The sequence below is a fragment of the Lissotriton vulgaris genome, chromosome 11 (genome assembly GCF_964263255.1).
Source record: "Lissotriton vulgaris chromosome 11, aLisVul1.2, whole genome shotgun sequence".
NCBI classification, from domain to species: domain Eukaryota; kingdom Metazoa; phylum Chordata; class Amphibia; order Caudata; family Salamandridae; genus Lissotriton; species Lissotriton vulgaris.
In genome coordinates this window covers 205,112,890-205,126,778 of record NC_141699.1, presented here as the reverse complement: position 1 = coordinate 205,126,778, position 13,889 = coordinate 205,112,890, and positions in this window count along the sequence as shown.

Sequence of the window (13,889 nt, the reverse complement as noted above, 5' to 3'; positions counted from 1 at the left end):
CTCACAACTGAGCTCAGTTAATCATGCGATGTATGGTCCAGCTTCTAACCCGGCTTTTGCTATGGACAAATGGTTGCTGCCGGGCGGGGATTATAACAGGGCGCTTTACTCCAAACGGTCTGATGTAGCATTGACGGGGCCTGCCAGAGTTGCGGTGCGGGTCTGGTACAATGCTAATGCTGCTATGGGCTGGTCGGACACTCTCACTCGAGCGACTCCACTCTACTCAGCCGAGAGGTTGGGCAATTTGTGGACTACCAAGGGTTTTGAAAAGTGGGACCTCATTGGGATTAGTAGGGTGGGGGACCTTTGGCGGAAAGACAAGATAAAGTCTTTTGAAGAGTTGCAACTTGAATTCAAACTCAGTAATCGAGAATACTTTCGGTACCTACAGGTCGGACACGCCCTTTCCTCTGTTTTTCCGGCCGGCACGCTCGTTCCAGAATCCTCACCGCTGGAGGACAGAGTACTCGACGGCCATGTCCCGGACAGTACGATCTTGCTTATATATAAAAAGCTGATAAATGACCGAGCGGACCTTCTTCTACAGCTCCATATGGCCTGGACCGGCGATGGACTGGAACTTGATGATGAGGACTGGCAGGCGGCGATATCCTCCCCGAAGGAGGTTGCAATCTCGGCCCATCTGAGATTGGTGCAGTTAGAAATCCTACACCGAGTGTACATGACGGGTCCTCGCTTGTTACGTATGGGGTATGCCTCGGATGATTTGTGCAAGCGCAGGTGTGGAATGGTGGGTACATTCCTTCATATTCTGTGGGAGTGTCCGGCGGTAGTGTCTTTTTGGAATCGTGTGCATGGTGTTATGACTGAGGTGATGGGTGTTTCGCTTTTGCCTGAGGCCCGAAGGTGTCTATTGAATGTGTGGGAGCCCAATGATTATAATGTAGCACAGACGCAGTGGGCCACCTTGGGTAGTATGATCGCCAAGCGTGACATTGCGCAATTGTGGGGATCGTCGAGGGCACCCAGTCTGTCGGCCTGGTCTAGAAACATGGACTGGTGCATGTTTCATGAAAAAACAGTCTACATTGCTCCGGGCAGGCCCAAGAAATGGGGGAGGGTGTGGAATCAGTGGAATCAGTATTGTGGTGAAATTTGTACTCCCCCTTTTGTGCCTCCACCGGAGGTGTTACATTCCCCTTAGCGTGATGTTCCTTCTAGTCTGGATTTTTGTCTATGTATTGCTGGCCTGCTCTCTTTCCCCTTTTCCCCCTCCCGTCTGTTTTTCTATAGCCTTTCAATTTCACTTGTTACTATGTAACAGTTGTAGATGTGGTACTCCCTCCCCAGAAGGATTTCTTATGTATCTGCCTTGCGTTTAGTTATTTTGCTTATTTTTTGGTTGGTTGTTTTTTAAAAAACACAAAACAAAGACCTTATTCCTCCTGTGATATAATGTACGGCATATGCAAAAACAACAGGTGATGGACCAAATGTAGATCAATGTCACACACTCAACCCAGTCCAAGGATCTGGGCCTGAATCCATCGTTTTTTTGCACTCCACACCACCCTGGGTTAGACAATGGCGATATGCAAATCAGCTCTGACCCTGTGCCACATGGGAACAGTCCAGTCCGAACTACAAAAGCCATGTCCTTCACAGAACGGAATCAAGCATCCGAGGACCGGACCGGTTTCGAGGTAACACCTCTCATCAGCCCGGCTAGCTTGACTCCAGTGGTGTGGAGTGCCTGGGACCCACGTCTGGGCATCCCCAGCGCACTTAGGGCGGAATATGCAAAAACAACAGGTGATGGACCGAATGTGGATCAATGTCACACACTCAACCCAGTCCAAGGATCTGGGCCCAAATCCATCGTTTTTTTGCACTCCACACCACCCTGGGTTAGACAATGGCGATATGCAAATCAGCTCTGACCCTGTGCCCCATGGGAACAGTCCAGTCCGAACTACAAAAGCCATGTCCTTCACAGAACGGAATCAAACATCCGAGGACCGGACCGGTTTCGAGGTAACACCTCTCATCAGCCCGGCTAGCTTGACTCCAGTGGTGTGGAGTGCATGGGACCCACGTCTGGGCATCCCCAGCGCACTTAGGGCGGAATATGCAAAAACAACAGGTGATGGACCGAATGTGGATCAATGTCACACACTCAACCCAGTCCAAGGATCTGGGCCCAAATCCATCGTTTTTTTGCACTCCACACCACCCTGGGTTAGACAATGGCGATATGCAAATCAGCTCTGATCCTGTGCCCCATGGGAACAGTCCAGTCCGAACTACAAAAGCCATGTCCTTCACAGAACGGAATCAAGCATCCGAGGACCGGACCGGTTTCGAGGTAACACCTCTCATCAGCCCGGCTAGCTTGACTCCAGTGGTGTGGAGTGCCTGGGACCCACGTCTGGGCATCCCCAGCGCACTTAGGGCGGAATATGCAAAAACAACAGGTGATGGACCGAATGTGGATCAATGTCACACACTCAACCCAGTCCAAGGATCTGGGCCCAAATCCACCGTTTTTTTGCACTCCACACCACCCTGGGTTAGACAATGTACGGCATGACATGTTTGTTTACTTGCCGCCGGGCCTTAGGGTTGTCGGCTGAAGGGCTGTGTATTCATTCATCCTGATATGATCATTGGAAAGTTTGCCAGCCGACCCGATGTGGCTGTATGATTGCTATTGTATATCCATGTTTATCAATAAAGGTTTAAAAAAAAAATCACCTTAAAGTTATATGGATATCATCCAGTAGCAACGATACAATGGAATTAGGCATATTCAAAGTACTGGTGTCCCCAACAATGTCCTGGGATGGGGCTTTGCTCTATCAACCACCAGGTCCCAAGTCTAAAAATAATTTTTCTACGGCCCTGACAGAACTCATTGCCATGCAAGCGTGACCTCCAGCAATTTTACCCTACTAGGGGATTTCAATTTCAACGGAGAGGAAGAGGATAATCTAGAGGTAATGACGCTCCTCTCCAATCTGAGCGACATTGGACTCAATCAGATGATGTCAGGGCCCACACACTCGGCAGGCCACACCCTAGACCTTATTTTTACCAACTCAGAACAGCTGAGGTTATCGCAGCCACTCCCTTTGGTCTGGTCAGATCACTACCTGATTCAATTCTCCCTGCAGCTTTAATCAGGACCAAAAGACAAAGCCAATCCTACATATAAAAATGGGAAATATAAAAGACCATGGCATAACCTGAAGGTGGAAGACTTTAATAAAACCTTCATCGAACTATCCTCCAAAATAGAGTTCACTGATCAAGACCCCTCATCGATGTTATCTAGTTTTAATCTAGCCTTAACGGAAACGTTGGACATAGGGATCCCACAAAAAAAAGGTAAACATGTCAGTAAGGGGACTTTTGGCTCCCTGGTACTCGGACGAATTAACATTTTTAAAAGCCACATGCACAGTACTCGAGAGGAAATGGAGGAAGCAAAAATCACCTGAAGACAGGAAAATATATAAAGCAGCACTATCCCACTATCATCATGAAATAAAAAATGCTTGTTCCTCCTATCTACAAACTCAAATTGAAAAGGCGAAAAACTCCACGAAAGCTTTGTTTGACATCGTTACAGACTTTTCCTCCCCCTCAGTATGCAAACAAACACCACCAGAATCCCAGGAATTATGCGACTCAATAGGGCAATTCTTCCACGACAAAATTGCTAAAATGTATGCGAATTTTCCGGTCACGGACATTAACAAGACCCATACAAATACTAAGTTGTCTCACCTACTAAGGAAGCACTTAATCAGTTCAAGCACATTTCACTTGCAGACACAAGCAAACTACTAAAAACAACTAAATCCGGGTCTCCACAGGACATATGTCCACCCAGTATGATGGCACTTGTGTCGCCAATATGTGCCCACATGATCCAACGCATTTTTAATGCTTCGCTTGAGACTGGTCTCATTCCGAGTGCTTGGAAAGAGGCCTCTGTGCAGCTTATCCTAAAAAAAGCCATCTGCAGGCCCCCAGGAACTAAGTAATTATGGGTCTATATCCCTATTACCCCTACTGGGGAAAATGCTAGAATCCAAAGTAAATACCCACCTTAGTCAGTATCTTGAAGCTAATGACTTGCTTGACCCCTCCCAGTCAGGTTTCCGACCTGGGTTTAGCACAGAAACAGCTACACTAGCGGTCACTGACTCGCTAAGATGTACCCTCGATGCTGGATGTTCCTCGATCTTGATCCTCTTAGATCTCTCCGCAGCTTTTGACACAATATCCCATCAGCAGCTAGCAGAGAGACTAAGTGAGTGCGGCATCGGAGGTACAGCTCTACAGTGGCTAGGATATTTCTTAAGGGACAGATGGCAAATTACTACACTTGGACCATTTGTCTCAAAAAACACATTTCTACTGGACAAGGGGGTGCCACAGGGCTCTTGTCTCAGCCCCACCCTCTTTAATATTTACCTGGCCCCCCAGGCTAAGTTAATCCAATTTTTCGGCTTCGAGATCATTTCGTATGCCGACGATACGCAGCTACTGTTCCCAATAGGTAACAACATCTCGGATGAGAAACAGCGTTTTACAATCGGTATGCTGGCGATCGCAAATTGAATGAGGGTGCAGTGTTTACAGCTCAACCCAGAAAAAACGGAGCTACTGCTCTTGGGGAAGTCTGCTCACCTCTGGACTTTGGACTGGTGACCTCCCCAATTGGGTGAGGCACCAAAGCCATCAGCCTCAGTAAAAAGCCTGGGAATCCAGCTGGATGTCAAGCTTAACATGAAGGACAATGTTAAAATCATCGCAGGATCATGCTACTTTAATCTGCGTCTATTGCTTAGGATTATTCCTTACTTACCGATGGAGCACCGCAGAACTGTAGTACAGGCAATGGTAGGGAGTAGGCTTGACTATGGCAATGCCTTGCTGGCAGAGGTAGGGGTCACCACTCTGGCAAAGTTGCAGGTGATACAGAACACCGTGGCCAGAATGGTCTTGAATGGTCCCCCTGGAACTCCATCCCTTCCTCCTTGCTTGCTCCTTGCTTGGCTCTATTGCTGTGAGCAAACACACTTTGTGTCGAATAATCATTGTCATAAAAGGCTGCATTTTAAATACCAACACAGGGCATACATTACACTGTAACTACTGGCCAAGATGGATCCAACCATGATTCATGCATGCGCTAGGTGTGCTATGGATCAGGCGAGTTTTTCACACCTGGCCTGGAACTGCGGGTCCATATTGGCATACTGGGGGGAGGTTTTCCGATTACTGTCTTTGATGGTAGGACACAACATACATCCTGAGCCACTAACTGCCTTACTTGGGAAAATCAAGCCATTGCTGAAGGGAGTGAGGAGGTTCATTGCCATTGCCTTGCTTATGGCAAAAAGACAAGTTTTATTACACTGAGGAGGATCCCAGACCCCAAAAGTGAAGGCCTGGATCCAGGACTTGATATATTATGATACTACCAGTGACATATATGGCACATTGCAACAGCCTGCCATGCGACTGAAAAATATATGGCAGCCACTGAGGGACTATCTGTTGACACATCCACTGGAGATTGACTAAAGTATATGTTCACCAGAGAGTGCCCCTCTAAACCCTGGTTTTCGCCAGAGCTCAAAGTATTGAAACATGAGTGTAAGATATTGGAGAGAACGTGGCGGTCCAGGGGCTAATGCTCTGCTGCAAAACATACACTCAGAATGAAACAAAAAAGCTATTCTGCCGCTATAGCTTTAGCAAAAGGGCGCTATTTCTCATCGCGTATTGATCAGGCCAATAACAATGCTAAAGAAATTTTTTCCATTGTGCAGAACTTTATGTCTCTGAGTGCTCAGGCTCGCTCCGTTCCAGTGTCTGAGCCTTGGTGTAATACTCTTGCCAAGGTCTTTTTGGAAAGGTTTGTGGCATTCAGAGGGTCTCTCTTCTTAACTCACTCCATCCACGGCCTCTTCTTCTTTTTTGCCTTCAGCTGGCTCCCTCCATTCGCTGCCAACTTTCTTGCCAGTGGATCTGTCCAGCACTCTCAGAATCAGGCTCTCCCACTGACCCCTGTGCGGCTAGACTCTTGGCTTCAGCTGCCAATATCATCAATCATGAAGTCAATAAGTCATTATTACCCCCTTGCTGGATGCTTTGGTTCTGGCAATTTGGAAGCAAGCAAAATGCCTTCCCCTCTTGAAGAAGCCTACATTGGACCCCTTGCTTCCTGGAAAATACCACCCTATCTCTTTCCTACCTAGTTTGGCTAAAGTATGTGAGAAGGTGGTTACTAATCAACTTACGGAGTATGACAAGGCCATGGGTCTGTTCCATCCAGCTCAGTCTGGATTTCAAGTCTCGTATAGCATAGAGTCAGCTCTTTTGGAGGTGTCGGCGGTTATCCGGGATTGCTTGGATGCCGGCGGAAGGGTGGCTTTAGTCATGTTTGACCTCTCTGCGGCATTCAATACGGTGCCCCACTCCCTGCTTCTTGACCGTCTCTCTGAGATTGGCATATCGCGGTCAGCCTTGGGCTAGATCAGGTCTTTTCTGGATTGCCGTTCGCAGCAGGTTTGGCTTCCACTTTGTGCCTCTGCTTCCCAGTCTATGGCCCCTGATGTCCCACAGGGGTCATCTCTTAGCCCCCTTCTGTTTAACGTCTATGTTACCCCACTGGTTTATTAAGCGGAGACATTAGGGGCTAAGGTGATGGCCTACGTGGTTGACACCCAGCTTCTTTTCACCTGGGATAAGGATGATGATTCGGTTTCCTCTGCCCAACATTGCCTTTGTTCCGATTTTCATTGGCTTGCTCATGCACAGCTTAAATGTAACGAGGAGAAATCTGAGATACTCTTGTATGGAAAATACCTGGCAAACTTTCGAGAGAAACTTTGGCCCCCAGGCTCCCCCCTGCCTAGTACTAAAGTAGGCTGTGCTAAGAATCAGGGGGTATGGTTTGAGGAGAACCTTTTCAGTCCAGGTCAAGAAGTTGACTGGGACCTGTTTTGGCATCTTGAAAACATTAAGGAAGTTTCTTCCTCTTCACCCTAAGTCGGCTAGGGAAACTGTTGTTCGCGCTCTGATCCTCTCCCGCCTGGATTATGCCAATGCAATGTACACTGGCATCCCGAGCTATCTCTTGAACAAACTTCAGATAGTACAAAACTCGGCTGCCAGAGTCCTGCTGGGTCTTACCAGCAGGAGCAGTGTGAGCTCTCTGCATTGGCTTACGGTGGAGGCTTCAGTAAAATTTCAAAATTTGACTATCGACCACAGTGTTCTTTACGGCCGGGGGCCCACCTATCTCCAGAGGAGATTTGCCTTTTATGTCCCAGGGAGATAGTTGCGCTCTTCTTTACAACTGTTTGTGCAGACAGTTCGCTTCAACTGACAATGTTTTGGCGGGATCTCCGCTGTTCGGAAAGCTGCTCTCGCATGGAACACCCTCCCGTTGGCCCTACATACCATTCAAGATCTTGTGATCTTTAGGAAAAAGCTCAAAAGCTTTCTTTTTTAGTTTGTCATTTGACGTTCAACCGTTTTTCTGGCTCGCGCCTGGACACTCCTTGGAGTAGCTGTGCGCGTTACAAATCTACATAATAAATAAATAAATAATAAAAGACAAGTTTCATTACACTGAGGAGGATCCCAGACCCCAACAGTGAAGGCCTGGATCCTGGACTTGACATATTATGATACTACCAGCGACATATTTGCCGCATTGCAACAGACTGCCATGCAATTGAAAAATATATGGCAGCCTCTGAGGGACTATCTGTTGACACATCCACCGGAGACTGACTAAAGTATATGCGGGGAGATTCCTCATTCAAGATACGTCTTGTTGGTTGTTCGATGAGAGGTGTATTTCAAATTGATTTAACTCTTTGATACAGTGGTTGTTGTATATCCACTGAGGAACGGAGACATATCTTCATACAGGCTGAATTGAGTCTTCTGAACCAGCAAAACGGCCCTGGAGCGAGCCTATTACTCTTCCAGAGAAGGGCTCTGCATCTTTTTTTGCTGTTTCCTTTTTTCTTTCTTATTTGGTTTCAATATCTCTGAGATTTTAGAGCATTGATATCTCGCTGATTGATAACATTGTAACTCCGCATTGCAATTAAAAATCTCTGGGACACACCTCGTCACTGAATTCCACAGAGCTCTTTTTTTTTTTTTTTTACTTTTGACTTTTGCCCAGTCTAGTGTGACACGATAACCACAGTTGGCACTTTATGTCTTTTGGCTTTGTTTTTAATTCATACTTTAAAAAATCATATCTACCTATTGGATTTTTGATGTTTTGGTGTAATTTTATTTACCAAGTAAACAAAGAGTTTTCCCTATGGGCGATCCAATTTTCTCAGATCCAAACAGGATTCAGAGTTCTATCATGCTCAATCCGTAACATTCACTCCACTCTCAGTCTGTTGGCTTGGGAGACACTTACCAGAAGGAAAAAACAATGTGTATGTAAAAATATACAATTTATTTCAATAAAAAACATAAGAATTCTTATGCATTTGTAATTAAAAACATATAGATAGACAAGTTAAAACCACCTAATGTGGAAATGGAGAAAAGATAGGGAAAGACACTAGTATCTGTCTTAATCTTGTCACTTTGGGCCCTCGTTTGACAACAATGGGAGGAATAATTTTTCCTTATAACCAAAATGTTTGTTGGCAACTCCGAATGTGACTCTTTTTGAATGCGTTGACGCGGTTCGGAAGCCTTAGATGATTATGGCCCCCTTCTTCAGGACAGTCTCTATTTGTTTTCTCCAATACACTGTGTATCACCTAATACATGAATAAAACATAGCTTTTAGTTCCTAGTGTATGCCTGCTAACAATAAAATAAAACACTAGTTTTGACTCATCGTTAGCACGTACTGCCATTAAATTTTTTAGCTTGTCATTGCGTTGGAACCTCGCCTTTAAATGTTTTAACTACATCTTATACTTGCGACGGAGTTTCCTCTCTCCCTTAATACCTGAACAACCCATAAACACAGTTCTATGGTTCCTCATTATAACTTTCCATTGTTTAAAAAAAAACATCAAACTCTTTCATATATAATCATCTCCCAAAACTTTACAGTTTGATTCACATAGTTTATAGAAATCTATATATCATTTTTTTACAAACCTATTGCAAACTATAGAGCATTTCTAGAAATACATATATCTTTTCACTTGGTTACCTCCTGTAGTTCATACATTGTCTGGTCAATGTTTTTATATACATCACTTTATTTTTTTACCCTTTGTTCAATTTGTTTTCTGTCTAGTTAGTGATAACCCAGCCTTTCTAACATTCTGTCATACCATTCATCCAACATTTATACACATCCCTTCATTACTCACCGATGCAGTGGCATCTCGGTGAGTGCTGTATATTATTTGTTCTATGTTGTATCTAGGGTCGTTTTCACTTTTACGATTTCCCACATTCCTATTTTTTATAAAGGAGAACACTGCATTAATGAAATATAGTTGTGTTATGGAGGGATGCAACTTATATAAAGTCCTTACATTGTTACCTCAGTGTAAAAGGGAAGAAACCAATTAGAGTTTTCACTGTTATTGTTTCATATTCGGTTATCCCTTCAGGTTCCTATTGCCATAAAGCAACCTGTTGACAAAAAGTGCTCTTATTAATCTCTTTTATTGCGTTAGCACTCTTGCTAATATTCGAGATAACAAATATTTACCTCCGAGGTTTCTTGTGTTCTTTATTCCAAGTTCAGACGGATATCCGTTCTGTCGTTGGTTCTATAAAGTATACATATCTCTTTTAGTAAAACGTTGTCTTTTCAAGTAAGTAAGTTAGGTTTCTATATTATTCATGGTGCTTACCTATTTGTAGATCAATGATCTCTATTTGTTGGTTCCTTTGGCGCACCCGGGTAGTAAAAGCTTGTCGCTGTATGTAAAAACATGTGTTTGATTTTAAATCTGAATGGAAGGTTCTTAAGAGTTCATAATTACGGACCTTATTACATTTGAAACACTTATTAAAGCTATCCGTAAGTCCACTCTATCCCCCTTGGTATTAACGCTTAGGGTAAGACTATTTAGCCGTGGATATTTAACCGCGCATTTAATCTCGCGTCTTTTACACTTAGCGTCTCATATTCACATCTTACCTGTTTATATTCACAGGTACATATTCCCGGGTTGCTGCTACAGCATCTAGAAGATCACCACTCCCTAATAGGTAAAGAACTCGTGTAGCGCATCTCGTCGCTTTTTAATCACGTAGCTCCGACAAGTGATCCTGACCCCGCTGAGAGGTTCGCGTGTTCACGTGATCTGAGTACGTGGTCCCAAATAAAAGCAAAATAATTTTTTTTAAATAAAAGGTGAAAATCTTTTTTTCTTTTTTTCTCTATTACTTGCCCGTGGGTAACTTTATTGTTCACTGTTTACTTGTTATTCTAACACCCTAACGGGAGCCTCTGTCTATCGTGGTTCTTAGGACACAAATGGAACTACTACTACTTTATTTTAAACGGCGATCTTATTTTTTATAAAAAAAGAATATAGATTCACGGGTGATGGTATACACATAGGTGTATTTGATCGTACATTATTTAGACTCTTATGATAGCAGCCTTCTTGATGTTTTAAGTCTAAAAAAGATGATATCTAACAGGTATCTCTCGGTTTCACGTAGTTCGGGGGGAGACATGAGTTGTCCACATTGTCATCTACAATTATACCGATAATTTAGAGTAATTACAGGGGATTTAAGGCCAAACCTTCTCTATTATAAAAGAGGGGGGATTTGTGGTATATTTTCTGTTCCATACGTCCATATTCGGTTTACCCTCCTATTTATTACAGCTCTATACTACGATTTTCATCCAATCTTCCTTAGTATTTAAACCTCGGTTCACGGTGTCAATTCAGTCTACTTTTCTTGTGTAGGGTTTTTCACCTTATTACTGTTTTAGTACTGCATAAATACTTTACTCATTGCCTCTACATTAAGCTTGATGGCTTTGTGCCAAGCTACTAGAGGGCTAAGCACAGTTTTATTTAGTGACTTTGGTGGTTCACCTTGACAAGGATTGTGATTATTATTTGAGGAGGGGTTCTCATGGCACCTATTTTTACCATTATGGAAATAGAAAAATGTCTATACGTATTGTCTATGCCATTCGTCTGTTGTCCATGGCTGTCCAGATGTTTCTCCAATGGTTCAAGTAGAAGAGAAGGAGTTGGCATTTGGTGGGTGGGCAAATGAGGCAGGACCTTCTAACATAGTATGATATTATATGGATGGTTACAATCAATAGCTATGAAATTACTATTTAAGTATATTCCGAGTGTGTTTTATAAAAAAGATAAATAACACACATACATTAATATCAGGTTTGAGATATGACAAACCAAGACATACAAAAGTCTATAGTGTGTTAATATTATAGATAACATTGTGGCATATCTGTGTGTGAGTTGTTCTGATGCAATTAGAAGCTTGTACTAAACCTGGGCAGAATTTAAATGACACTGAATTAATTGGACTAATTTTGGTAATTCCGCTATTGACGCAGAATTACTGATAATTATGTGATTACTCCTACATGCTTAATTAAGAGTAATTTAGGGGACAAATCCCACTGTGAGAGCATGTTTAGCAAGCGCTAGTGGCTGTTCATGTTCTGCTGCATTTAGAGCTATTTCTTAACACAAAATCCATCCTCACCTCTATTTTGGAAGCAGGATTACAAGAGCGTTTTGTGATAAGAAAATAGTGCCACATGCCAGGGGTAAGTTGGGGGAAATCCTACCCCAAGAGAACTTCGGCCACTTATTGGAGAAGAAAGGAAGACTAAAGATTGGTTATATTTTTATAACCAGTGGTATCTAAGACTCCTTTTTAGATTGTACTCGATTGCCCACATCAACTCAGTATCATGAACATTTGGAATTTTGTTTACTTTAATATGCATATAAATAGAAAATTGAACCAATCTTTGGAGTGCTTCCCCTCTGTGAGATTTTTTTTTATATGTGAAAGAGGTGGTCGTAAGGCAATTTGAGCTTGGGTTTCAAGCTCCAAATTAATTGAACGTTCTAACTATATGCTTGTGCAGTAGAGTTTTAGCTATTTCTAACAAGCGTGATGAGGGTTTGAGATTCCCAAGTACAGGCAAGACATTTAGCAAGTCAGGGTGTTTGAAGGAGAGGATACTTTTGTTACAGGTACATGAGACGAAGATGGGATATTTGTCTGCCTCCAGGAAGAACCTTTGTTACCTGTATCCTGGAATACATCTCCTTCACCCACCTCTTCTCATGAAGACATTTTTTCTTTAAAACTCCCCAAAGACTCTCATCTCCAACCACTTGGTCGCCTTTGGACCCCTGAGACTCTATCCAATCGTATAAGAGGGTTGAAACTACTAATTACTATTACTGTGAGAATATTTTTGTCTGGATTTGATGAATACAATCTAGACAGATATTTGTTCCCCTTTCTTATTGTTTTGGTATCTTTCATTTTCATTCTTCTTTCAGAAATTAGAGGTTTTTATCCTCTCTTGGACTCAATTTCATGTTTAATTATAAAATATAAGTCCTGATCACCAACATTTTGTGCCTGTGTCCACTATTAGTAATCACCACCAAAAACTAAGGTTTGAGTGTACATGGTTTGATGAGATATTGCTGATAAAAATGACAAAAAGATAAATATTGACAAACAACATTGGGGACACAAACATCAACTTTATACGCTTTGCATGCAAAGTACAAAATATCAAAAACAACCATGTGTAAGACCACACTACGGTGAAAAGTCACATTTTAACCATTACTTATTTCATTAACTTACAAATATATATTAACTTTAAAAATAATATAACATTTAAAAAATATATACTAATAAAATAAAAATATATATAAATTGTATAACTTAAATGTACATAAAATAAAATATATGCTTTAAAATAATTGTAAAATATAAATGTAATAATATTTTTAAAAGGGTGTGATTTATAGTTTGTGAGATATGTTAATCCATCACAAACATGGTGGTTATCCCATCCGCTACAAGCATTTGTAATTAGGCAGATGGGATTGTGACAGCGTTTTATTTAAACATAAATAAAAACATTCTAAAACAAATTAGTTATAATAGTGATAATAGCGAGCACTAGATATTTGAAAAATAAACAGTATACCTATTATCAACCTGAAAAAGAAATTATTAAAAACGTTACCCAAAAATTATTTACAGCAATCTAACTTTTAAAATGAAAACTAATATTTAATTATTTATTATAAATATATACATGTGTGTACATATATATATATGCAAAAAAGAAGGAGAGAACTCTGGGTAGTTCTCAAGTTTAGATGGAAGGCAGCTCCTGTTAGAGCACTCTCAACACCAGCGACACTCTAAATCTGCTCACCTCAAATGTCTGGTTTTCCGTCAAAGCGTTTAAGCATAGGATTAGCACAATGTTATCCACGCCGAGATAGAAAACGACAAAGTCTTTTGCCATTTCTACAGCAAAGTCTTTAAGCATAGGACTAGCACAGTGCTGTCCTTGCCAAGCTGTAAAAAGACAAACGTTTTTATCACTCCAGGCACAGTATTACAGCTTTCAATTGGTAAAATACCAACTCAAGCCAACTTTAGTAAAAGCCAGAATTTTACCAATTCAAAGCTGTAATACTGTGCCTGGAGTGATAAATGGCTGAATTGTAGAAATGGCAAAATACTTTGTCCTTTTCTTTCCATTGTAGTTTTGCATGAGTGTCAGTCAGTCAGTCAAAACTCTTTATTTCGATTAATTTAAAATATTGCAATAAATATATATACAAGAATTGCGACCAATGTACAAATTGTTTACAATACATGGTTTCATTGTTGTTTAAATCAGA